General features: G+C 46.3%; 1 protein-coding gene and 1 long non-coding RNA gene across 3 annotated transcripts in view; one reads left to right on the forward strand and one right to left on the reverse strand.

Moving 5' to 3' along the window:
• SCFD2 (sec1 family domain containing 2) overlaps positions 1–27,192 on the forward strand; it is a 1,002,395-nt gene that overhangs the window by 521,778 nt on the left and 453,425 nt on the right. The gene's annotated exons all lie outside the window — the stretch shown is intronic.
• LOC134925715 (uncharacterized) overlaps positions 1–27,192 on the reverse strand; it is a 99,575-nt gene that overhangs the window by 7,619 nt on the left and 64,764 nt on the right. Inside the window, exons 2-3 of the long non-coding RNA XR_010177530.1 lie at positions 21,976–22,257; positions 8,367–8,573 (exon numbers count right to left, since the gene is read on the reverse strand). This is a non-coding gene — a long non-coding RNA (uncharacterized LOC134925715). The remainder of the gene's footprint in view (positions 1–8,366; positions 8,574–21,975; positions 22,258–27,192) is intronic.

Below are 27,192 nucleotides of genomic sequence, written 5' to 3' on the forward strand. Positions count from 1 at the left end.
GTAGCCTGTGCAGTTACAGACTGCAGCTGGCTCACTCCCCGCCATGAAGGATTTGACTGCATCCCATTGGTAAAATCCGCCACGGCTTAGGATCGTAGTTCAGGTGCATAAAAAAATGTCAAAGACTGTTTAGTTGTTGGATATAAAGTATGGCCATTTGACATTTTTCTCTAGAAAACTCTGAAATATACTGTAGGAGAAATTTTAGTCCAGGTCGTCTGGCTGCAAAACAACCAAAAATCATAACTACTATGTCTGACAGTATTTATAAGGTATTTGTGTTTGGTTTATGCCATGCTTGGCCTTGTGCTCTTAGACCAATACATGCTACTCAGTGCCAGATTAATGTGCACATGGGCCTGGAGCTGAAATATAGGAAAGGCCTATTGTGTACCGCTGCAGCAGATTGGATTAAGGGGAGGGGAGCAGGGGATATGCCTCAGCGCCCGTTAGTTACATTACACCGCACAGTAGTGTCCGAGACACGTTACACCGCACAGCAGTGTCCGATAGTTAGATTACACCGCACAGTAGTGTCCGAGTCACATGACACCGCACGGCAGCATCTGATAGTTACATTACACCGCACGGCAGCATCTGATAGTTACATTACACCGCACGGTAGTGTCCGAGACACGTTACACCGCACAGCAGTGTCCGATAGTTAGATTACACCGCACAGTAGTGTCCAAGTCACATGACACCGCACGGCAGCATCTGATAGTTACATTACACCGCACGGTAGCGTCTGCTAGTTACATTACACCGCACGGTAGTGTCCGAGACACGTTTCACCGCACAGCAATGTCCGATAGTTACATTACACCGCACAGTAGTGTCCGAATCACATGACACGGCATAGTAGTGTCCGAGTTACAGCACCATCCGATAGTTACATTACACCGCACAGCACCGTCCAATAGTTACAATACACCGCACGGCAGCGTCCGATAGTTACAATACACCGCACAGTAGTGTCCGAGTCACATTACACTGCACGGCAGCGTCCGATAATTACATTACACCGAACTGCAGCGTCCGACAGATACTGTACATTACACTGCTCAGTAGTGACCTAGTCACATTACACCGCATGGCAGCATCCGATATTTACATTACACCGTACACTAGTGTCCGAGTCACATTACACCGCAAGGCAGCGCTGATAGTTACATTACACTGCACAGCAGCGTCTGATAGTTACATTACACCGCACAGCAGCATTCGATAGTTACAATACACTGCACAGCAGTGTCTGAGTCACATTACACCGCAAGTCAGCGTCCAATAGTCACATTACACCGCACGGCAGCGTCCGATAGTTACATCACACCGCATGGCAGCATCCAATAGTCACATTACACCATACATCAGCGTCCGACAGTTACATTACACTGCTCAGTAGTGTCCTAGTCACATTACACTACACGGCAGCGTCCGATAGTTACATTACACCGCACGGCAGTGTCCGATAGTTACATTACACCGCATGGCAGCGTCCTATAGTTACATTACACCGAACGGCAGCGTCCGACAGTCACATTACACCGCAAGGTAGTGTCCGAGTCACATTACACTACAAGGCAGTGTCCGATAGTTACATTACACCGCATGGCAGCGTCCAATAGTTACATTACACCGCATGGCAGCGTCTGACAGTCACATTACACCGCAAGGTAGTGTCCGTATACACACTGGCCGGAATTCAATTGATTATCATGCATGATAAATTAAAACAGTATGCCATTAAGGTCACAGAACATGCACACATAACTTTAAGTGTGAGAAAGTCCTGGGCATAGGGCTACACAGCATATACTCCTTTGTACCTCAAACCGCAGCTGCAGAACACCTCACAGATCACACAGGCGGGGAGCACTGCACTGCAGTGTACTGTCCAGTGGGTGGGGCTTAGAACGGTCCGGGGGGGTGGCTTCAGGCAATAGGGGCCAGGGCTCAGCAGTGGAAGAACCAGGGGGCCGAGTAAGTTTATAAAGGTCCCACAGAGACACAGCTTGGGATGGCATGTGAGAAGAACTTTGAGCAATCGTGTGCACAGCTGTAGATGCACCAGGAGGCGGAGCATATCACGATCTGGGGGAGGAGCTTATTTTGATCCTGGGTATGTGCTTCATTGTGCAGTGACAGCTGCTGGCAGCTTCAGAGGGGATAGGCAGAGTTCTGTCTCTCCGTGACAGGAGTCGAGTGAGGGAATGCTATTGGTGATGACAGGAGAAAAGTTTTTTTTTCCTGTCAACACTATCTGAACTGCAGGGGATCTGTGGGCCTATTTCCAGTGGGGGGCCTGGAGCTGCAGCTCCATCCGCCCCATTGTTAATCCGGCCCTGATGCTACTTTGTTATCATATTTTAAACTCATGTCTTTAAAAATAAATGTACAGTATACAGTATGTGCAGAATAGGTGCTGGCCTAAAAAATGGAAAGGAAATGGATTTTGTTTTGCACACTCTCAAATGTCCAAATTATTGTATAGTTTTAGTCCAGGCACAAGGGGGGAGGGTGGGGCAGGCACTAGTTACCAAAGCTTGAGCTTGTTGGAGAGGCCTGGGTCCAGGAAGGCTGTTGCCACTGAACGCAATAATCAACATTTCCCCTGTGTCTGACCCTGGCTGTGCAGCTCACATCGCCACTTCATGGTACACCTCAGTCATTAGGTCACAAACCCCACATTACCTGGGCCCCACCCTGCTCTCTAGGTTCCTGTTTACTTCTGGATTAAGTCGTGGATGGAGATAAAGCACCAGCCAATCAGCTCCTGTAATTTTTCAAACCCAGCCTGTGACATGGCAGTTAAAAGCTGATTGGCTGGTACTTTATCACCATCTACTTTATCTCCATCCAAGGCTTAGAAAATAGAGCCATACTGTAGTTCAATTGTTCCAGAACATGGGGACCACTGGACATTGACATTATACATTTATTTACACAAGACCATTCTGCACAATAATAATGCAATTCTAGACATAGAACCTAAAGCTGCATACCCACGGTGTGATTTTCCGTGCGATATGGACTATATAGTCCATATCGCATGGAAACATAATGCATATTGTCACGCTCGGCATAAGTTGGGGTTCCGACAACCGAGTTTTGGATGAAGGGACAGCTGCCTGTGAGGTGAATAAACGAGGTGGCTGAATGTAAATCCTCCTCATGGGGTGGAGGCCCAATTAAGTGGTAGCGTTGGCAGGAGTGCGTAAGGAACTAGGAGGACTCCGTAAGAAGATAACTGTAGTTTTAATGAATAACCGGTTATACACAAATACTTGGGGAATCGAAAGAAACTGAATTAAAGAACTGGAGTCTATGATTATACGACTCGAAGAATGAAGCTGAAACACTCCGGTAATGAAGAACTGAAGGACTGTTGTTTATGATAGAAAGACAAGGCTGAAGAACTTTGACTTTGAAGAAGTGGATGCTGTGGCTGGTGATTGAAAGACGAGGCTGAAGAACTCTGATTTTGAAGAAGTGGATGCTGTGGCTGGAGATTGAAAGACGAGGCTGCGGGAACCACCGTTAGCACCTGAAGCACTTCTACAACCTGGGGACCCGTGAGTGCTTCCACGAGTGGCGACGGGCTTAGACAACAGGACAGCAGCAGCGTTAGGGTACCGACAGATGAGAGCAACCAGGACCAGGACACCAGAAGCAACCTGGGAGCACAGAGCTAGAGAACCTTTCACAGGAAAGTAACTTGAAGCACTGACACTCTCCCTCTGGGCCAGCCCCCTTTTGTAAGGGGAAATCACACAGGATTGGCTGGACACCGAGTGGGAACTTCATTTGCAATCCTCTAGTCTCCAACATGGCTGCCCCCAGCACAGGAGACATACTCAGCTGTAGCACACAGCTTTAGCCCAGCTCCGGCCTCTGACACCCTGAGCCTGTGTCACACTAGAGGACCCTGCTGCAGCGACTCCCGCTGCAGCGCCCGGCTTTCCGCACACCCGTCCAGGAGGACCGCCGCCAGCATTTCGCTGTCGCCGCAGCCGCGCCAATCACTGGCACGACAACCCCCGGGAGCCCCCGCCGGAGGTAAGGCTCCGCACCATGTGTATAAGCTTGCGATGCTGGTGCGCGGTCCTGCAGTATCGGCATCGCAAGAAAATATAGTGGGTGCAGGTAGGGCCGATACGGACTACATGTCTCCGGGCACAATATAGTCAGTATTGACCAAGAACATGCATCGCACCGTGTGTATGCAGCTTTACACCTACACAATATAATCTTTTACAGACACTGAACACTATATATAGCAACGTGACCTGACCATTGTGCATGCTAATTACTCACTATTATAAAGACATAGAACATTTCACTAACTCAACATAACCTGACCACTGTACGTGGTTACAACATATTCTGTTACCCTCAATATATTATACAGTACAATATCTATAAGATCACATAACCAGACATAATCATATAATATATTTATAGATGATCTGTCATGGGGATACGTTTATACTGTATTTAACTGTCAAGTATGTCCTTGTCTTTGGTACTTACTGATATCATATAGGAAATTATGGGCTATCACTCGCATGCTGGAGGCTCCCCAGATGAGATTAAAGGGTCCATGTGCAGGCTCTGTACAGGCCCCCTCTTTTCTGGCTGTGCAGCCGGAGTCTACTGTGTGCATGCAGGTCTCCAGGAACATGGTGCCACCTCTATGTTCCTGGAGGCGTCTCTACTTTGCATCTCTGGGAAAATGGCCACTGTGCCATTTTCCTGGTGTCTGTCTGCAGTGCCAGCCGACGAGGGACTCAACAGTGGTACTGTAAGTATAGTTATATGTGTGCAAAGTGTGCGGTGTGAGCACGTGTATACCGCACACGCACACCCTGGATCTATTATAGAAACAGCAACGTGTGTTAACTTTCAGGCTTGTTCCCATCGATATAAAAAATGTGTCCCTTCTTCTGGATTCAGAGATCATAGTTTTGGTATAATGTATTTGTATTCTTCTGTTATATCATTTCTCTCCCTCCTTCATTATAAGTTGTACATGTTCTGTACTTGAATCCTTTCCTGATAAGTTTTCCAAGGCAACCCATGCACCATTTTCATAACCCATAGCTGATGTTATTTTGGCTATAGTAACTTCGGGTCTTACTGGTGAGCTATAAAGTGGCAATATAATCACCCTCTTCCTACAACTAATATACATACTTGTCTACGCTCCCGGCATGGCTGGTAGGCTCCTGAAAATCATGTGGCCCTCCCTGTTCCCTGGAGGAATAGACAAGTCTCCCGATAATTGCAGTGCACCCGGACCCAGCCGCCCACTTTGCAAGTGAAGTGGGCGGTCCGGGCAGCCGACGACCACAAAACGCGTCATCGTAGCTGCGCCCCCTACTGTGTGATTCTAGTAATCTCAGCATTATAGTGCAGGGGGCGTGGCTACGTGCAGCCCTATTTACATACGCCCCAAAGCATCCCTATTTATATATGCCCGCCCTCACCCCACCCCCTTCGATGCATCATACGTCCACCCCGCCCGCCTGCTGAACCGACCTGGCTGCTCTCTCCCAGAGACAGCAGCCTTGAAGTCGACAACTATGCTACTATTAGTCCTTATTCTAAGATGGACGCAGCCAGATCTGTGTCCATCTGGGGGCCACCTAGCACAGGGCAAGGCCGCCCAGCATGTGTGAGGCCGCCTCCCGATGCGTCCATAATCTAGTTGCAGACACATCTGAACTAATGTTGTGCTGTCAGGCGGTCGGATGGCCTTTTTTTGGGGGGGAGCGAATCCTGGCCCGCTGCACCCCCCAACACAGCGTCAATGCCCCTCCGACGGCCGCCGCTGTCAATCACGGCTGCGTCCAACTTAGAATCAGCCCCATAGTAACTTATTTTATTAAGTAATCCACTCAGGGGTGTATAAGAGAGCAGTCTTGTCCGCCCCCCCTCCCCCCTCTAGCGAGCGGCGCAAGTGAGTAGACTCTGACGATGTGCCATCACCACAGTCCAGCCCTCGCTGTGCAGTGCAGGATTAGCCGAAGATCGCATCATGAAGTCCCAGGATCACCGACTTCATTCATGAAGTGGGCAGGGTCCTAGAGGGTTCAGCATTCTCCCCAAATTGCTGAAGAACTTTTTGAGATTTGGAAGTCTAACAGATACAGGGCCGTAACTACGTGTGTGCCAAGGGGGCTTGGCACACAGCGCAGTTGCCCTGAGGGCGCAACGGCCAGCGGCATGTAATGAGTCAAATTGACTCATTACATGCCGCCTCTGCTGTGTGCGCCGCCGCCGCGCTGTGGAGGGGAAGACAGAAGCGCCGAGCAGCGGAGAGAAGGAGGAGGAGGGAGGGGGAGCAGGGAGCCGCAGCAGCGCTATTTGATTGGTAGTAAGCGCCGCTGCAGCATCCCCCTCTCCTTCTGTATTGGCTGCCCGGCGCTGCTATGGATGCTGGGATGCGGTTCCTTCATCCCAGCATCCACAGCAGCGCCAGGCAGCCAATACAGAAGAAGAGGGGGATGCTGCAGCGGCGCTTACTACCAATCAAATAGCGCTGCTGCGACTCCCTGCTCCCCCTCCCTCCTCTTCCTTCTCATCTCACTGCCTGCACCGAGGGAGCTGCCAGCACGAGGAGCCTGTCAGGTAAGTATCTCTCTCTCTCTCTCTCTCTCTCTCTCTCTCTCTTTTAGGGGGACATCGTCTGCCATAATGTGTAAAAAGGGGTCCTGGCTGCCGCATTGTGTAAAAAGGGGTCCTGGCTGCCGCATTGTGTAAAAAGGGGGACTGGCTGCCGCAATGTGTAAAAAGGGGTCCTGGCTGCCGCATTGTGTAAAAAGGGGGACTGGCTGCCGCAATGTGTAAAAAGGGGGACTGGCTGCCGCATTGTGTAAAAAGGGGGACTGGCTGCCGCAATGTGTAAAAAGGGGGACTGGCTGCCGCATTGTGTAAAAAGGGGGACTGTCTGCCGCAATGTGTAAAAAGGGGGACTGGCTGCTGCAATGTGTAAAAAGGGGGACTGGCTGCCGCAATGTGTAAAAAGGGGGACTGTCTGCCGTAATGTGTAAAAAGGGGGCCTGGCTGCCGCAATGTGTAAAAAGGGGGACTGGCTCCCGTAATGTGTAAAAAGGGGGCCTGGCTGCCGCAATGTGTATAAAGGGGGACACCGTCTGCCGTAATGTGTATAAACGGGGACGCTGTCTGCTGTAATGTGTAAAAAGGGGGACTGTCTGCTGTAATGTGTCAAAAGGGGGACGCTGTCTGCTGTAATGTATAAAATGGGCTCTACCTGGTGTAGTGGCGCTACTGTGCAGCGTAATTTGAATAATGTAGACTACTGTGCACCGTAGTATGAATTGCTATTATTTTGTGGCCACGCCCCTTCCCCATGAAGCCACGCCCCTCTAAATTTTTCGCGCGCCTGCGGCGCGCACTGCCCCTGTCTTACATGGGGGGGGGGGGGCGCCACTGTCGTTTCTTGCACACAGCGCTAAAATGCCTAGTTACGGCACTGAACAGATATTCCAGAACTGTATTCAAGTAGTATATACTGTAGGTCGGATAGGATTGTTATTCAGCAATGGGACTGTATGCACTGTTACGGTGTAAATAAAAATATATGGGAACGCATTCCTGTAAATTGCTTACATCAAGAGTAATAATGATGGGAACATTAAGAATTTTCATCTAAAGATTTCAGAGATTTCAGTTAAAAGACATATAGACAGGTTGTGTACATTTATGTGTGTGGTGGGCATGGAGCTATGTGTGTAGTCTAATGGACTGGCTACAGCAGTGGTTCCCAAACTAGGCCCAGCGGGGAACATGCCCCAGATTGGTGGTCCCGGACCAAATCAATTTATTTACGGTCAGTGTGATTGGCAGCCACCAGCACTGGTTTTGCCATGAAATGTGTGGACAAACAGAAGCGCAACCCTGTCCACCACTCCATTACTGATCCTTAGGATAACAGGTTAGCACAATTTACTTAATTTATTAATTTTTCCTGACTTTCTCAATAAGAAACTTTGGGCCTAGGGGTGCCGTAAAAACAATGCTGACACTATAAGGCCCTGTGATTCGAGAAAGTTTGGGAACCACTGGGCTACAGTAATCATAGGGCTAAATAAAATGATGACCAATGTGGTTTAAACTTTACAAAACCTATTTTGTTATAGCAATCACACATGCGACTATCATGGTAAACACAGACAAATTACATCATACCTCCCAAGTTTCTTTTATAATGCAACTGGATTCACACCGGGGATGTGGCCTTGTGTCATGCCCTCTTATGTGACTTTTTATTCCCCTGACACTAATTAAGTCGTTCCAAAAAGTAAGATGGTTGGAAGGTATGTAACATGGTGAGCACATACCCTTTCAGATGCCCCGTTGAGCTCTGTCTGCATGTAATATCCTCTTTTCTCCTCTTCCACTCGCTGCCATCACAGACATGACATGTTGAGGTTCTGAGAAGATGACTGACAACCATATTTTTATCCCCTTCAGAGCGATTTGAAAGGGAGATAATGATTTGTAGGCGGAAGGAAAGATGCATATTTAGAAGGTACTGAATTTGCTGTCTAATAAAAAAAACAAAACTGCTGTATGTGGAATTGCTTATTTAATCCTTTTTCTGTATACTTTACACATTAGTACATTCAAACAAAAGTTCACATTATGAAACAATATGACAGGTCTATATTTGACACAGAAAATCACTTTATTGCAATATTCTGCGCTCTTTTTCAATAAATCTTACTGTAACCTTCATAAAGAATCTAAACAAAAATGTCATCATAACTATTGTAAGAATAATAATTGTTTTCCTTTGATGCTACGGAGGGAGGTGGTTAGAGGAGCATTTTAAATCCCAGAATGTTTTCAGTAGAAGTTGTGTGTTTAGTTTCCATCAGGCTTTACGTATCAGTCTGATTGTGTTGGAGTACTGTGTAGCGAAGGCCTCTTCCTGCCATAAATAAGATTACTTTCATTTCACTTGTGGAGTGTACTATTCCTCTGAGTAATGAATTTCCTCTGTGCCTCTGAGTAGATAAACATGGTTCTCATTACATTTTTTTTCAGTCTGTCACAGTTAAATTATTAAGCAGACCGTTAACTCTATAAAGGCATTTGAATTTTGAACTTTGTGTCCCAAAAAGTCCCATAACGTGTGTCTGACCAGCGCTGCATGTAACAGAAAACAGAGCAGGCAGGCCGCAGCTTCGTCTCTGGAGAGCAATGGAGCTAGAAAGAAAAATACACAAATTTAGAGTATGTTTACTGTACAGCATGTGCCTTTTCCTATCTGCACGAGTTGCACAATGACGGCAGCCATTTTGTGGCACACTTAACTAGTTTTGAAAAATCGTTTCAGATAGTTGACTGTGGTGTTAAGGAAGGGGGTGTGTCTAGCAAGGGCCGTAACTACGTGTGTGCCAGGTGTGCCTGGCACACAGCGCAGTTGCCCTGAGGGCGCAACGGCCAGCGGCATGTAATGAGTCAAATTGATTAATTACATGCCGCCTCTGCTGTGTGCGCTGCGCTGTGTAGGAGAGAGCAGCGCCGGAGGCAGCGGAGAAGGAGGAGGAGGGAGGGGGACTGGAGCCGCAGCAGCGCTATGTCATTGGTAGTAAGCGCCGCTGCAGCTGTCCCTCTCCTTCCGTATTGGCTGCCCGGCGCTGCTGTGGATGCTGGGATGCGGTTCCTTTATCCCAGCATTCACAGCAGCACCGGGCAGCAAATACGGAAGGAGAGGGGACAGCTGCAGCAGCACTACTACCAATTACATAGCGCTGCTGCAGCTCCAGTCCCCCTGCCTCCTCCTCCTTCTCCCCTGCCTCCGAAGCTGCCAGCCCAGCACGAGGAGCCTGACTGCCAGCAGGAGAGATGGTAAGTATCTCTCTCTCTCTCTCTCTCTCTCTCTCTCTCTCGCTCTCTCTCTCTCTCTCTTTCTGTCTCTCTTATCTATCTCTATTCTGTCTGCCACAATATGTAAAAAGGGGGAGCTGGCTGCCGTGATGTGTAAAAAGGGGACACTGTCTGCCGCAATGTGTAAAAAGGGGGACTGGCTGCCGTTATGTGTAAAAAGGGGGACGCTGTCTGCCGTTATGTGTAAAAAGGGGGACGCTGTCTGCCGCAATGTGTAAAAAGGGGGACGCTGTCTGCCGCAATGTGTAAAAAGGGGGACTGGCTGCCGTTATGTGTAAAAAGGGGGACTGTACCTGCCGTAATGTGTAAAAAGGGGATGCTGTCTGCCGTAATGTGTAAAAAGGGGACGCTGTCTGCCGTAATGTGTAAAAAGGGGACGCTGTCTGCCGCAATGTGTAAAAAGGGGGACTGGCTGCCGTTATGTGTATAAAGGGAGACGCTGTCTGCCGCAATGTGTAAAAAGGGGGACTAGCTGCCGTTATGTGTAAAAAGGGGGATGCTGTCTGCCGTTATGTGTAAAAAGGGGGATGCTGTCTGCTGCAATGTGTAAAAGGGGGACGCTGTCTGCCGCAATGTGTAAAAACGGGGACTGGCTGCCGTTATGTGTAAAAAGGGGGACTGTGCCTGCCGTAATGTGTAAAAAGGGGACGCTGTCTGCCGTAATGTGTAAAAAGGGGACGCTGTCTCAGTTAAAGTGGGAGAGAGATCTCTCTATTGTACTCTGAGAAGAAGAGTGGGATACAATTTCATCACAGTGCTTTAAAATCTCTAAATGTCTCCAGCACTCAGAAATGTTCTATAAATTATGCAATAGGGCGTACTTCACTCCGCAGCGGCTTCACCAGATCTGGCCCTCGACTTCCCAGCTATGCTGGAGGAAATGTGGTGGCGAGGGCTCCATTCTACATATGTTTTGGAATTGCCCAGTCTTGGGGCCTCTGTGGACGGAAGTATTCTCTCTTTTGGGGGAAATAGTGGGAACAACAGTGCCACTGGATCCGCTGTTTGCCCTATTTCACTACCCTTCTCACACTCTTCTCAGCTGCGACAGGTATATCGTAGGACATGTCTTAATATCAGCTAAGGCAGCGATAGGCCAACTGTGGAAATCACAGTCCATACCTCACATTCAGACGGTTATTAATAATACCCATAAGCATTTTCTGTTTGAAACAGCGGGATGTGTGTATTCTTCATCCCCTTCTTCTATTTACATGAGATGGTTTAAATGGAGTGAATTCCGGGAGAGACAGGGTCACTCCGTAATTTTTAGTGATCCCATTGACACGGCAATTCTGCATTCTCCACAACCTGATACTACCCATTAGTGCAGATGCCCCCTCTAACTAACTAGCTATTTATCTCTATGTTACAATATTTGAGTGAGGTGCTCCCCTGATACGCATATTCTCCTTCCTTTGTCTTTATTTTTATTTTTTTACCCTCATGTGTCGCTGTCTTGTTATATCTTCCCCTCTCTACTGCGCTTTCTACTCTGCTACTCTTAAGGTTATATATATGATTGATAGTTAAGAGAATATGTGTACACGGTTAGTGAACTGAGCTTCTAGACTCAGAGTTGTTATATATGATTGGACCTACAGTATTGGCTCAAAGTTGTACTCATTATATGACCTCTGTTCGTGTACATTTCTCTATCTGGTTTTTCTTTTCTATATTTGGAAATTAATAAAAAATCATTATTGGAAAAAAAAAAGGGGACGCTGTCTGCCGTAATGTGTAAAAAAGGGACGCTGTCTGCCACAATGTGTAAAAAGGGGGACTGGCTGCCGTTATGTGTATAAAGGGGGACTGGCTGCCGTTATGTGTATAAAGGGGGACGCTGTCTGCCGCAATGTGTAAAAACGGGGACTGGCTGCCGTTATGTGTAAAAAGGGGGACTGTGCCTGCCGTAATGTGTAAAAAGGGGACGCTGTCTGCTGCAATGTGTAAAAAGGGGAACTGGCTGCCGTTATGTGTAAAAAGTGGGACACTGTCTGCCGCAATGTGTAAAAAGGGGGATGCTGTCTGCCGCAATGTGTAAAAAGGGGGACTGGCTGCTATGTGTAAAAAGGGGGACTGTGCCTGCCGTAATGTGTAAAAAGGGGACGCTGTCTGCCGTAATGTGTAAAAAGGGACACTGTCTGCCGTAATGTGTAAAAAGGGGACGCTGTCTGCCGTAATGTGTAAAAAGGGAACGCTGTCTGCCGCAATGTGTAAAAAGGGGGACTGTCTGCTGCAATGTGTAAAAAGGGGGACTGTCTGCCGAAATGTGTAAAAAGGGGGACTGTGCCTGCCGTAATGTGTAAAAAGGGGGACGATGTCTGCCGTAATGTGTAAAAAGGGGGGACTGTCAGCCGTAATGTGTAAAAGGGGCTCTACCTGGTGTAGTGGCGCTACTGTGCAGCGTAGTTTGAATAATGGAGACTACTGTGCACCGTAGTATGAATTGGTATTATTTTGTGGCCACGCCCCTTCCCCATGAAACCACGCCCCTATATATTTTTTGCGCGCCGTAGGCCCCTTTCTTGCATGGGGGGGGGGGGGGGCGCCAATGCCGTTTCTTGCACACATCGCTAAAATGCCTAGTTACGGCACTTGTCTAGCTCTACCCATGCGGTGTATCTAGTGGCACCCAGGGGTATGTCCAGGTGAAACCAATCATGGTCCCCTCAATTACTATAGTCTCCTGGAATGGCCAGGAGGCTCCCAAAAATCAAGTGACACTCCTAGCCACCCGGAAAAGTCGGCAATTCTATCGTTTGCTTTGCATCTCATTGTCCCATTATATAAACTGGAATTTATTTTTCAAAATAACAAATATCTTCAACATAATACTGTATGGAGGTGAATCATGCTACATAATGAAAGTTGAAAATTACCAAATGAGACACTGTTGGCAGCAGATCACCTATCAGTGCTCTGGATGGGAGACCTAGAACTGTAGGCATCTTGCACTATCACACAGCAAACAGCAGGAGGCACTGTTATCTATGGCTTGTCAACCTGTAATTTTTCCATCTACTGACTACACTCCTTGGCTTGAGGGTGGGAGTTGGAGGGCGCTACACTTTATATCACCTCAGTGCCCACCTCCCACATAATCATCTTTCCCTAAAGACTGGGGCAGATGTACTTAGCCTTGGAGAGAGATAAACTGCCAACCAGTCAGCTCCCAACTGTCATTATTCAGACAGCCTGTAACATTGCAGTTAGGAGCTGATTGGATGCTACTTTATCACTCTCCAAGGCTTATTACATCTACCCCTATCAGTGTTGGACTGCGGAATGAAGGGCCCATTGGGGGATTGCAGTGGTAGGGGCCCATTCTTTGGGGTGTATATAGTACATACTGCTACAGCTTGCATGATAATTCAGCAGATTAATAACACCAAGGCACTGTATTGAATGCACCCTAGTCCTGTGCAGTATAATATATATGTGTGTGTGTGTGTGTGTGTGTGTGTGTGTGTGTGTGTGTGTGTGATTCAAATAAAGCCTCTAGAGGAGGGTGTTGGTCCTCAGGCAGTGGGGCTCACTGGGAGGAGGGGGGGGGGTGATGGTTCCCCTGTGCCCCAATGGCCCAGTCTGACACCGGCCCCTATTATCATTGGCGTATCTATAATGGGTGAAGTGTGTGCGAGGCACACAGGCTCCTAGGGTCCAGGGGGCCCACCCCGCACACACTGCACCCATTTGTTTAACACTTACCTCTCTGGAGTCCCCCGTCGGAGCCATCCCTTCTCAGCAGCGTAATAGAGTTTGAACACTAGGGGGGAAAAACTCTATTGCGCCTGCTGAAAACTCCGGAAAGATGGCACGGCGGCCATTATTCCGGAGTTTTGCACATGCGCATTAGCAGAATCTTCGGAAAAATGGCCACTGTGCCGTGTTCCCGGAGGTTTGCGCATGCGCAATAGAGTCTGTTCTCAGGGCCGGCAACTGAAATCTTGGGGCCCAGTACAGTGATGTCTCTAAGGCCCCCTTAGATTATTTTTATATATATATATATATATATATATATATATATATAAAGAGAGAGAGAGAGAGAGAGAGAAAGTCCATCCTAGGTCCCATAAGGCTCTAATGGTGTAAAGACCAGTGTTGGGTGACTGGTGGCATGGTCCGGCGGCGGCGGTTAGTGCTCAGATGCGCGCTGTTGAATGTGATTGTTATGAGGGACCTACTGCATCACACAGGTGATTTGATTCATGTACAGTATTTATGTTTGTTCTATAAACCTCTAGTTTGTTGTATTTGTTTGGATGACCCTTTGAGAAAGGTGCACCAACACCGAAATGGCTGTCGTCAGGGTTATCATGCCCCAAGCTGCTCATTCATGTCTGTCATCATATGTAATGTATTAACCTCACTTCTTATGAGATGGTTTTAATGTCTCTGGTGATTAAATAGCTATAAAATGGAATGCTTATGGTTGTGCTGGTCTTTCCACCATTAGAGCCTTATGGGACCTAGGATGGACTTTTTCTATAATATTCTATAGACCCAGCACCCACCTTGCCTTGAAAGTGTGTGCGGTTTACTACTGGACATTTAAAAAAAAAAAAAAAAAATATATATATATATATATATATATATATATATATATATATGCAACGGAATTTGCTGCACTATATAAGAAACTGATAGTAAATATACATATATACATATATATATATATATATATATATATACACACAATGTGTGTTCAGCCCGGCACTCCTGTTGATGGAAATGGTGATTGCCCATATACACACACACATATTTAAATATGTATTTCTCTCCTTCCTCCCCCCCCCCCACACACACCACAGTCTGTGTCCCCTTCTCTGTTTTCATCCGCGCACACTGTCTCTCCCCAATGACTTCATGCTGCATTCCTAGCTCCCCCACCCCATCCCAAAGTCCTTTATCCCCCCACCAAGCTACTCTTACCCCGGGGAGAGACTCACCTGCGCTGCACTCCCCAGTGTCCAGCGCCGTACACCACACAACAAGTACCATGTGGCCCTCACCCGCACCAGAATAGGTCGGAGCAGGGCACAGAAATCCTGGCCAGGGGAGCTGCTGCCGGATCTACCTGCAACAGAGCTGGACCCAGAAGAGCGGGCGCCGCACAGTCACTCTGTGTGAGAGGCATCTGTTACTCTGAGGCTGCGCCCACACCGCCTACAGTTTGCTCCCCTATTTGGACAAGACGGCTCACATGCCTGCTGGGCACTGTCATATCCTTGGGGCCTGGAACAAGTGTCCCATTTGACCCCACCTATTCACCGGCCCTGCCTGTACCCCTATGGGCCAGTGTGGCCCTGTATTTATGTCCCACAATTGCAAGTAGGACGTCTCCAATGCTCTTAGTAGTACTAGTCTGGGTACATAGGACAGGATTTGGAAAGTGTTATAATTGACAATGACTTGGTTCTGGACGTGGTGGCAACTCACACTTTTAACATAGCCATAACCACTCTACAAATACTGTGTATCTCCATAACTGCTGCAGACTCTCTGGTCACACTATGAAAAAATTACCAGCTTCATTATTGTACCTTATCACTGAGTGGAAGTGTGACTAGAACATATAACAGTACCGCTATTTGTTGTTATGACAACCATCATTTTCCCTGGTACAATTGCAGTTGCTCCTAAATGGGGGCATGTGCAGTGCCAGATTAAGGATCTAATGGGTCTGGAGCTGAAATTTCTGAAGGGCCTACTGTATTGCCACCACATGGGGTGTGACCAGCATGGCATTTGTGTGGCTACTGATATGGGTCTGTGACCAGTGCTGTATATATATTTTGTGTGTGTGTGTGTGTGTGTGTGTGTGTGTGTGTGTGTGTGTGTGTGTGTGTGTGTGTGTGTGTGTGTGTGTGAATGCTTGTGTTTGAAAATATAAAACTCTCAACACTTAAATGCCCAATTATCTCCAACAAATCAATTATTGAAACAAACAGAAACATGTGCAGAAAATATATCTCCATGGTTTGAACAGAACAGGAGAGCACACATAGAAGCGGAGTCAGCAGTAGTCATGGCTGTGTCTTTTGGCAGTCCCACGTCTGCGCCATTACACAAATGCCGCTACCAAGCCCTTCCCATGTGTCAACGTATGCATCTGGATGTGCAAGGACTGAGATGCCAACTTTCAGCATCTATACACACCATCTTTATGCTGGGCATACACGTACAGATAAAATGCCTATCAGACCGACAGGCATTTTATCAGGCAGCCTCGGACAGTGCAGGTATCAGGGACATACACTGTGAGATTTCACATAGTGTATGGGCTGTGATATCGATGCTCCGCCCCCCAGGGAGGAGACACTGCCCTAATCCTTCCCACGTGAGGGAATAGGGAAAATTACGGTCAGACGCTGTAGGGCATACACTGCCCGATGGTGTCCAGTCTCTAGGTCGACCACACTTAGGTCAACAGTCATTAGATCGACCACTATTGGTCGACATGCATTAGGTTGACATGGTTTCTAGGTAGACATATACTACAGATGGAGCCACGCTTATTGTGGTTCCGTCTGTGCCTGAGCGCGCGCGCCTATTGCCGGGTTCGGGGCACGTGTGCGTGCGTCCGTGACACGCACGCACCCAATTCACTAGAATGAGAAGGTCTCAGTGCACTCCCGGCTTGCCTAGTCACGCCGGCAGCGCTGGTATGCGAAGGAGCCTCCTCAGATAAGGGCAGCTCCATCTATAGGTCAACATGACAAAAGTTCGACATGAGTTTTTCACAATTTTTTTTATTTTTTTCACTTTTTCATACTTTACGATCCACGTGGACTACGATTGGGAACGGTAACCGGTGCCAAGTGCAGCGGTAGCGGAGTGAGGCACCTTGCCCGAATTATGGTGAGCGAACACGGTGCACTAATTGGGGTTCCTGGTCACTCTACGAAGAAAATTACACCCAAAAAATTAAAAACCTCATGTCGACCTTTTGTCACGTCGACCTAATGCTTGTGTCGACCTTTGTTAGGTGTCAACTTAGTCACTATCGACCTAGTGATTGTCGACCTAAGTGTGGTCGACCCTAGAACCACACCCCTGCCCGATACGGTCAACTTGACACTTGCAACATATTGCATTAGTCAGACATGCTGGATGATCCGGCATGCCCAACCGATCATATTTTTGGATCAGTCAGTCGCATACATGCTGCAGTTATCTATGCGATCCACCGATATCGGGTGAATAGGCCAGATAATCGTAGTGTGTATGCCCAACTTTAGACACCACCATCGGTCACACCTTGGAAACTTGCACCACCCCTATGACAGGTGCAGATTTCCTATCTGCTTGTGGTCTCCAAAGTGAATGTTGAAGCATCTGTGTTTACAGCCAATGATTGCATTGGGTGCTAGCACACGCGCCACTGGGATTATTGCAGTCGCATCGATTAGCGATGCAACCTAAATATACCCCTCTATCAAATGTTTATTGACCAGAGCTCATGCCAAAAAGTTAGAGCCTGCATTTTGATTCCTCAGAACATTTGCAAATAGGGCAGCATCACAGTACAAGTACAGCAAATCGGGCAGAGATTACAGCACTGTCTCACGGGCCTATCTATTTATACCACCAGAACCATGTGTAAAAAGGCTCCAAACTACATGTGGTCCAAGTTGGAGCACATGACCTCCCAGAAGTGATGTCACTTCCTATACTGTAACAACAATATTAACATAAGGTCTCAAAGGTTCAAGCGCAACAAAAACATACCACTGCCATTACACCGTCAAACACGTAAATCCAGGGCCGGATTAAGGGCCACATGGGCCTGGAGCTTAAAATATTCAAGGGCCTATGGTGAGAAACGGGAGGTTTGATCAGTGCTGTGTGGGTGTGGCCAGAGCCATATGGGCATATACACCCTCTACACTATCTACTCCAATGTCACCCTAAATATGGAAAAATATAAAAAAAAATGCATAATTTTATGAGAAAAATAGAAATGCAAGCTTAATAGTTATGCTTTGTGGCAGGCCATGTGGACAGCTGGTGGCGTTGATCATCATGCTGCCATGATGATGGGTCTATTTTTATGTAGAGGCCTGGAGCTGGAGCTCCATTCGCCCCATTGTTAATTTGGCCCTGCGTAAGTTATGTAATTGGTCAGGCAGAGTTGTACAGTTCTGCCTGTAACCTCAGGGTACCACGTGAACATCATGTGGGGCTGTTGCGCCCGAACTATGCGTCTCACGCTGGAACACAAAACTGGATGTCCACAACTAGCTCCTACCATAGTATGCAAACAACTTCTAATACAGCTGTCAGTTAACATCAGTGCACATGCGCAGACCAGTAAGGACCATATCATAGCAATGATCAAAAGTTTTGAAGGACCAGTTAAACTACAGGAAACATGCCTTTATCTCAAGTCAGCATTGCTCCAACGGGAGAACATACTTAGACATACAATGCTAGCACTCTCAATGTATTATGAGCTTATTAAAAATACAAACATATATATATATATATATATATATATTTATTTGGATTAGTAATAAGCTGCACATTCAACTCCATTAGAGTCTCATGTATAAGTGGATTAGTATGCAGTCTGTATCCCACTTTAGATGTATCCTGGCGCTTCCTCCATAGTCAAAGCAGAACTACTGGTTCAATATGTAACATGTAAAAGAAGGAGAATAGAGGGCGCAGGTATGAGTAAAAATATCACAGTTCCATTTAATGATAATAAAAGCTCACATACATTTTAGCTTTAAATAATCCGCTCGGCATTCTCATGCAGTGGCCAAGCCTCCGGACAGCTTTCTACCGCAATCCCTCACACAGCAGATTTAGGGTGCCGCGAGCACAGTTCATTTGCACACAGGGACCAGCCGGGTGACGTCAGCATGTACCAACGCGTTTCATCAGAGGACTTCCTCAGGGGGTCTGACGAAGTCCTTTGACAAAACGCGTTGGCCTTTAGAATGCTGCTGTAGCAAGAATTTATTTTTCCTGTCTGCAGCAGCACAGCAGGTGCTTTGGGCCTATTTTGATAGGGGGCCTGGAGCTGCAGCTCCGTCCGCCCCATTGTTAATACGGCAATGGGCATGTTATCCGGTTCCCCCTGTCCCCCAAAATGTGCCAGTGATGGAGAACAATTGCTCATAGCATAATTATCCTCAATCTTAATTCAGGGAACAATTTCAGGAAACTGATGTTTTTTTCAAAGTTGCCGCATTAGGAATACACTTGTGTCACACTCTGTTTATCCCCACAGCCTGTCACAGTCTCTGTTTATCCCCACAGCCTGTCACAGTCTCTGGTGATCTCCACTGCCTGTCACAGTTCCTGTGTATCCCCACTGCCTGTCACAGTTCCTGTGTATCCCCACTGCCTGTCACACTTCCTGTCACAGTTCCTGTGTATCCCCACTGACTGTCACAGTTCCTGTGTATCACCACTGGCTGTCACAGTCTCTGTTTATCCCCACTGCCTGTCACAGTCTCTGTTTATCCCCACTGCTTGTCACAGTCTCTGTTTATCCCCACTGCTTGTCACAGTCTTTGTTTATCCCCACTGCCTGTCACAGTCTTTGTTTATCCCCACTGCCTGTCACAGTCCCCGTGTATCCCCGCTACCTGACATATTTCTTGTATGTCGCTCCAGTTTCTGTGTGTCTCCACTGACTGTCACTGTTTGTGTGTCTCCATGGACTGTGACTACAGTTTCTGTGTGTCTCCACTGACTGTCACAGTTTGTGTGTCTCCATGGACTGTCACTACAGTTTCTGTGTATCCCCACTATCTGTCAAAGCGTATCTTTGACCCTACTGGCTTATACTGTAGTGATGGCCATTAGTTGCTGTACCATTGATACCCCCCAACCGTTGGTATAAAACAATTGATGGTTTAGCACTGCACATGTGCAAACCTGGCCTATCAGACCGGCGCCACAGATTTTTACTTAACATCAGACGCTGCCATCGTTGGTACAGCAATAGTGTTACGCTTGGCATCGACCAGAGACCATTGATGATTGAATGGCCATCCCTACTTGTCTGTCTTTGGCCCCACCAGCTCTCGTCTCTGTAGCCTGTGTGGCCTCTCCACAAGCCTATTTATACAGTAAGTGTTATTTGGTCATTAGTTAGGTTTAATAATTTGATTCCAATAAACCCAAATGATCATTTTGCAGTCTATTGTCAGACATCTGCTGTAGTGGACAGTCTCTGTGGCCAAAAGTCTCCATTGTTTCTAGTATAAAATCCCTTGGCAGCTCTCTGTATGCTGGTTGTGATAACCAGGGACTGCTTCGGCTCCATTTCCCATTATTAGTTTTAGACTTGTGCAGGTTACCTCTTTTTTTTTTTATGGTTGGACCATGTAAATCTGCTACTCTGGTCTATTAAATCACTGTTTGGATTGGATGCGAGAATCGCATTGATCTAATCCCTAAGCGTAGTACAGTTCTGCAGCTGTGGAAAGTTGGAACCGTTTGCCTGTAATGCAATAGTGTAATTCATCAGGTGTACATCGATGTGCTGTGACAGTTTTATTGCCAGTGTGACCCACAACAATACTGCACTACCAAAAGAAATCTAATTAAATCAATTGTCAAAGGAAATAATATGAAATAATTGCCGTAAGAAAGAAATAGCCCTAGTAAGTGAAGAGAGAGTATTACATTACACCAAAGCTTGTTCAGGATATGTTTTCTACATAATACACTGTACAGTCCTGGTCATACACTTCAATGAAGCTCATATATTTTAGAAAATGATGCGACATGAGAAGCGGTTCATGCGATAGATATTATATAAAGCAGGGAACAACTGTTTCCTTGTTTACTGTTCGTCAGTTCATAATTGAGGATATGGGTCATTTAACAAAGCTCTATTTGCATAAACTACTAAATACAGATAAAGGATTTACCCCCCCTGCTGTGTCAGCGGGTACACTAACATTCTTATAACATCTGTCTGTTGAAATAAAGTGTCATGTGACTTGTGCACTGTGGTGAACTACAGTCTACTCCAGCTGTAATTATACTTAGCATTATTAAATGCTGCATGATTTACATATTGTTCGCCAGATGGGGGCAAAATGTCTGTGCCCCCTGTAGTATCCTATATATCACACTGACGCATGTGCAGAATACTCTGCTGTTGTACTAGAATCAGTTTCTTTTGTGTATCTCCCATATTTCTGGCAATATCTTCAGAAATATAGCACTGCGCCATAAATCTGGTGATTTCTTCAGAAGTATATTGTTGATGACACATTTCCATATAAATCACCAGAATAGTGGTGCAGGTTTCCGCAAGGTAAGTAAGTCCAAAAGGGTATAGTGTGTATGGACCCCCCTTGTGCACCGCACACACATTGTACCCAGTGTCCCCTCAGCGGGTGTGTTATGACTAGTTGACAACCCTTATGCTGACATACACAATTAGCATGTCAACACTAGAATGTTGAAATGTTTTTTATTTTATCCTAAGCCTCACCCTAAAAATTAACAAAAAGCCACATGTTGTCATTCTGAACATGTCGTCTTGTTAAATGTTGGCATTCTGAGTGTGTCGACATTTAACATATGTCACCCAAAGTGTATGTCGACATATTGGTTGTTGACCTAACGTCCATGTCTACATTCTGACTATAGACATTCAGAACCTGTTGGCACACTGGCGTCGACATTTTAAATGTTGGCTTTCTGAATGTTAGCTGCCTGACTGGATATCCCCCAGCTATGCGGCCAGTTTCCCTCTTCTGCTATTAGTTCACATACCTTTTTTCTTGGCTGTATACTGTGAAATGTGAACTGTTTCAAAACAGTAACTTATTGCAGCAACATACTGTAATGATGAACAGATGAACAATGGAAGAACAGCGCTATAACAATTTCAAATAATAACAGTAAAAACACTTTAATAGGTGAATATTAGTAAAATCAATTTCATAGACATATAAAATATAATGGTATACAGTCAGTTGATAACACACAGGTATTTTAGCTTCTGGATTTGCTCCACCAACTAGTGCGCTCCCTAATGGAGGGTCTCCAAGATAAATGTTAGTTCTTACTCACAAATGGCCATGTTGTTGATATAAAAACATATATTCCAGCTGATAGGGCACTTTACCAGTCTGTGTTCCAAATCAAAGGATCCAAGCAGTAATTAGCTTGTGCAGCGACGGCAATCAGTGGTATGAGGATCCTGGTTCACAGTGGATACTGTTGCCAGTTTTGCTCTCAATAAAGATGGGTTGTGCTAGGTGAAGAGGTCCAGTACCTAGTGTGGGGGAGTCTACCGCGTTTCATTGCACCAGGCAGCTTTCTCAAAGGTATTGATCCATTCAACTGGCACCCCTTATAAAGGGGAAATGATGTAATCAATTAGGGACCATGATTGTTTAATTACCATACACAAAACTTCATATGCATTAGTTTCATATTAAAACTGAGATAGAGACAGTAATGCAATTCATACAGAAGTAAGTATATTCAATAATTAATATAATTCTATACATATAAAAAGATACTGAGGTTGGAGACAAAAGATTGGCTTGTTTATTTGCATCTATTCCGGTCACATGACCTGGAAAACTGTAACGTGAACAAGTGTTTCTATACTATAATAGTAGAAGGCTGTCTGTTATTTCCGGACACGTGATCGGAGCCGTGACCAGAAAACCATAATACCATTACTGGCAGCGGCAACAGACAGAGCGCTCTCTGGAGTGCCTGGCTTCCGGGCACGTGATCAAAGCCACGACCACGTGACCAGAAGATGAGGCAGATCAAATTAACATTACTGGGAGTGGCATAGGACAGACCGCTCTCTAAAGTGCCGGGCTTACTGTAATGATGCTCTGTTTAGGATACACTAACCGGTTGGGTGCTGAGGGGGAAGGAAATGCCGCTGGGGATGAAGGTTCGTTGACAAGCAGGGTGGATAGGAGGAGCTGCCCTGCCTGCAAGTGTATTCGTAGCCGGATTGGGGGGAGGGGGGGGGGGTGCACTGGGGTCATGTATCCCCCGAGCCCCCATCTGAGAGAGCCACCCACCGCCGATAGGATCTTTATTACCGATCCACTGCACTGCACCCTGCAGCAGCAGCCACTGACTGAGAGCTGTCATTCACAGCTGTCCAGTGGAATCTTTAGTTGCAGCCTGCGGGAAAGTAGAGGGCAGGAGAAAGTGAGGGGCAGGAGAAAGTGAGGGCTCGACACAGCGGGCATAGCCACAGCCAAGGCTTAAGGAGGGAGAATGAAGACGTGAGGAAGGCTAAGGGAACATAAAACCAGTGCAGTGCTGTAAATAACTATTTTTATTTAGTTTTTGGTTATCAAATAAATGTAAAGTAATTAAAGGCACTGGGTCTTAAATGTGTGTGTGTATGTATATATACATATATATATATATATATATATATATATATATGTTCTGACTGTTGATCTATGCACTTGTATCCATTGGGAGTCTGATAACTGGTTATTGTGATTCCAGAGTTTTTTGGTCAACAGAGAGAAAGTGTTATACTGATTTAGGGCATATTTTGCCACACTCACAATTTGTCTTAATACTTCTGTCTAAAGAATCTGCAATACTTCTTTACACAGTGTAGGTCTTATAAAGCAGACCAAACTAAGGAACCAACGTGTCCTAATCGTTTTTACCCCCGATGAAATTGTTAAGACGAAATGCGTAGGGTTCACCAATCATCATTCAACATGTTCTTGTGTATTTGATTTCTGCCCAGAGCTCACACCTTTGTTAAGGTGACGGTGGCATTCATTCCAACTCTGTACCTTGACATGCATTTGGATTTATTGGTGTTTGTCAAAGAATTCTTATCTTTTAAAGAATCATTTGTTCTAATAAGTAAAGAACCATGTTTTTATAAATATGTGTGTCTGATCTCTTTTATTTGGGTGATTCTGGTGAGAGGGCTTATTATAGGGGATGCTGCTTTTGACCCATGGAACAATTAACCCTTGATGGTCTGAACATCGATTGGCCTGTTGAGTCATCTTCAAACTGAATCTACAGTCCTGTATATACTAGCGCACAGAGATTGTATCTATATTTTTATTGCTATTCTGGGTGCCTACTAGCAGGGGTCCCATCTCTGGTGCAGCTTACAGTTTAGCGCAATCTAAGAGTAAATAATATTTTCTATTAACATATATATATATATATATATATATATATATATATATATATATATACAGCATAAAAAAAGCATAATTCATCCAGACTTTGGAAGTAAGTAGGCAACCATATTGGTACACAGTTTGCACAACCACCTATATATGCTGTATATCTTTATATAAAACGATGCTTCCCTAGTCACCCACTACCTCACTGTGGGATCAGTACGAAATCCCGCTGGATGGTATCCCGGCGGTCGGAATACCGACACCGGAGTCCTGACCAGCAAAATCCAGACAGGGGTGGCGAGTGGAACGCAGCCCATTGCGGGCACGCTGCGCTCGCCACGCTGCATGCACGGTGCCTCGCTACGCTCGGCACACTAATTTATTCTCCCTCTATGGGTGTCGTGGACACCCACGGAGGGAGAATATGTCGGGATTGTGCCGGTCGGGATTCCGGCGTCTGTTTTCTGACCGCCGGGATTCCGTCCGGCGGGATCTTGACCGCATCCCCTCACTGTCACCCTAGGCCTTCCTCTGTTACCCTAAGCCTTTTCCTGTCACCCACTATGTTCTTGTCACCCACTGCCTCCCCAGTCACCCACTACCTCTCCCTATCACCCAGTATCTCCTTGTCATACCAGCCACTTTCTCTTGTCACACACTGCCTTCTGCTGTTACCCACTCCATTTCCTTTTTCACCCACTACCTTTTTTTGCCACCTTCCCCTGTCATCAGTCACTCTCTGCCTCTCAGTCACCAACTGACTCCCCAGACACCACCTGCCTCTTCGTCACCCACAACCTCTCCCGCTGTCACCCACTAATTCCCTAGATAACACCTGCCTCTCCATCACCCACAGCCTCTTCTGCTGTCACCCACTGCATCTCACCGTGGGGGGCCTAGAGTATATTTTTGCATCTGGGCACACCACTCACAAGTTCCACCACTAATTGTGGGTAACAATTAATCAATAATAATTAGCAAACACATGTAACGTTCTATGACTTTGTGGCATATGTATTATGAATAGCAGGGGGGAAAAAGCCTGTAAATGTATGTTTAAAATTGCCGTGTCTCGCATATGTATATATATATATATATACACACTGCTCAAAAAAATTAAGGGAACACTAAAATAACACATCCTAGATCTGAATGAATGAAATATTCTTATTAAATACTTTGTTCTTTACATAGTTGAATGTGCTGACAACAAAATCACACAAAAATGATCAATGGAAATCAAATTTATTAACCCATGGAGGTCTGGATTTGGAGTCACACTCAAAATTAAAGTGGAAAAACACACTACAGGCTGATCCAACTGTGATGTAATGTCCTTAAAACAAGTCACAATGAGGCTCAGTAGTGTGTGTGGCCTCCACGTGCCTGTATGACCTCCCTACAACGCCTGGGCATGCTCCTGATGAGGTGGCAGATGGTCTCCTAAAGGGATCTCCTCCCAGACCTGGACTAAAGCATCCGCCAACTCCTGGACAGTCTGTGGTGCAACGTGGCGTTGGTGGATGGAGTGAGACATGATGTCCCAGATGTGCTCAATTGGATTCAGGTCTGGGGAACGGGCGGGCCAGTCCATAGCATCAATGCCTTCGTCTTGCAGGAACTGTTGACACACTCCAGCCACATGAGGTCTAGCATTGTCTTGCATTAGGAGGAACCCAGGGCCAACCGCACCAACATATGGTCTCACAAGGGGTCTGAGGATCTCATCTCGGTACCTAATGGCAGTCAGGCTACCTCTGGCGAGCACATGGAGGTCTGTGCGGCCCCCCAATGAAATGCCACCCCACACCATTACTGACCCACTGCCAAACCGGTCATGCTGGAGGATGTTGCAGGCAGCAGAACGTTCTCCTTGGCGTCTCCAGAGTCTGTCATGTCTGTCACATGTGCTCAGTGAGAACCTGCTTTCATCTGTGTAGAGCACAGGGCGCCAGTGGCAAATTTGCCAATCTTGGTGTTCTCTGGCAAATGCCAAACGTCCTGCACGGTGTTGGGCTGTAAGCACATTTGTGGCTTGTTAGAGGTCATTTTGCAGGGCTCTGGCAGTGCTCCTCCTGTTCCTCCTTGCAAAAGGCAGAGGTAGCGGTCCTGCTGCTGGGTTGTTGCCCTCCTACGGCCTCCTCCATGTCTCCTGATGTACTGGCCTGTCTCCTGGTAGCGCCTCCATGCTCTGGACACTACCCTGACAGACACAACAAACTTTCTTGCCACAGCTCGCATTGATGTGCCATCCTGGATGAGCTGCACTACCTGAGCCACTTGTGTGGGTTGTAGACTCCGTCTCATGCTACCACTAGAGTGAAAGCACCGCCAGCTTTCAAAAGTGACCAAAACATCAGCCAGAAAGCATAGGAGCTGAGAAGAGGTCTGTGGTCACCACCTGCAGAACAACTCCTTTATTGGGGGTGTCTTGCTAATTGCCTATAATTTCCACCAGTTGTCTATTCCATTTGCACAACAGCATGTGAAATTGATTGTCAATCAGTGTTGCCTCCTAAGTGGACAGTTTGATTTCACAGAAGTGTGATTGACTTGGAGTTACATTGTGTTAAGTGTCCCCTTTACTTTTTTGAGCAGTGCATATATATATATATATATATATATATATATATATATATATATAGTGGGAAGGGGCATCATTGCATCGTCTTTCTCTGGGATCAATCTTGTCATGCTCCTTCCCCACGAGGCATGTGCCTTATGTCCCTATTGAAAACAATGGGGGAAGGGGGGTGGGGGGGGGGGGCAATTCTTTCTCTGGCACAGGACTCCAATGATTTTTGATGCAGGTGCTCTACTCTGCTGTTAGTTATAGCGGCTACTGTTAGGCCCATCCTCCAATAGTTGGAGAGCCTTATATGCCAGTACTGAGATTTTAACTACGTATATCACGTGTGTACATATACAGTAACTGCTATCACACTTACAGTATTTTATGACACTGAAACCTGCAGACCTGTATACTAAGCATTTGAGCAACTAGAATAAGAGCTAGACAGGACATTATTTAGAGATGTATTTCAAACTAATCCAGTCTAAACCAACTGTGTAATACTCCTGCATATAAATCAGTTTTTGTAGCAATTACATGAATCATCTAATGGAGTAGAGTTTTAGGCAA

Source organism: Pseudophryne corroboree, chromosome 1 (genome assembly GCF_028390025.1).
Source record: "Pseudophryne corroboree isolate aPseCor3 chromosome 1, aPseCor3.hap2, whole genome shotgun sequence".
NCBI classification, from domain to species: Eukaryota; Metazoa; Chordata; class Amphibia; order Anura; family Myobatrachidae; genus Pseudophryne; species Pseudophryne corroboree.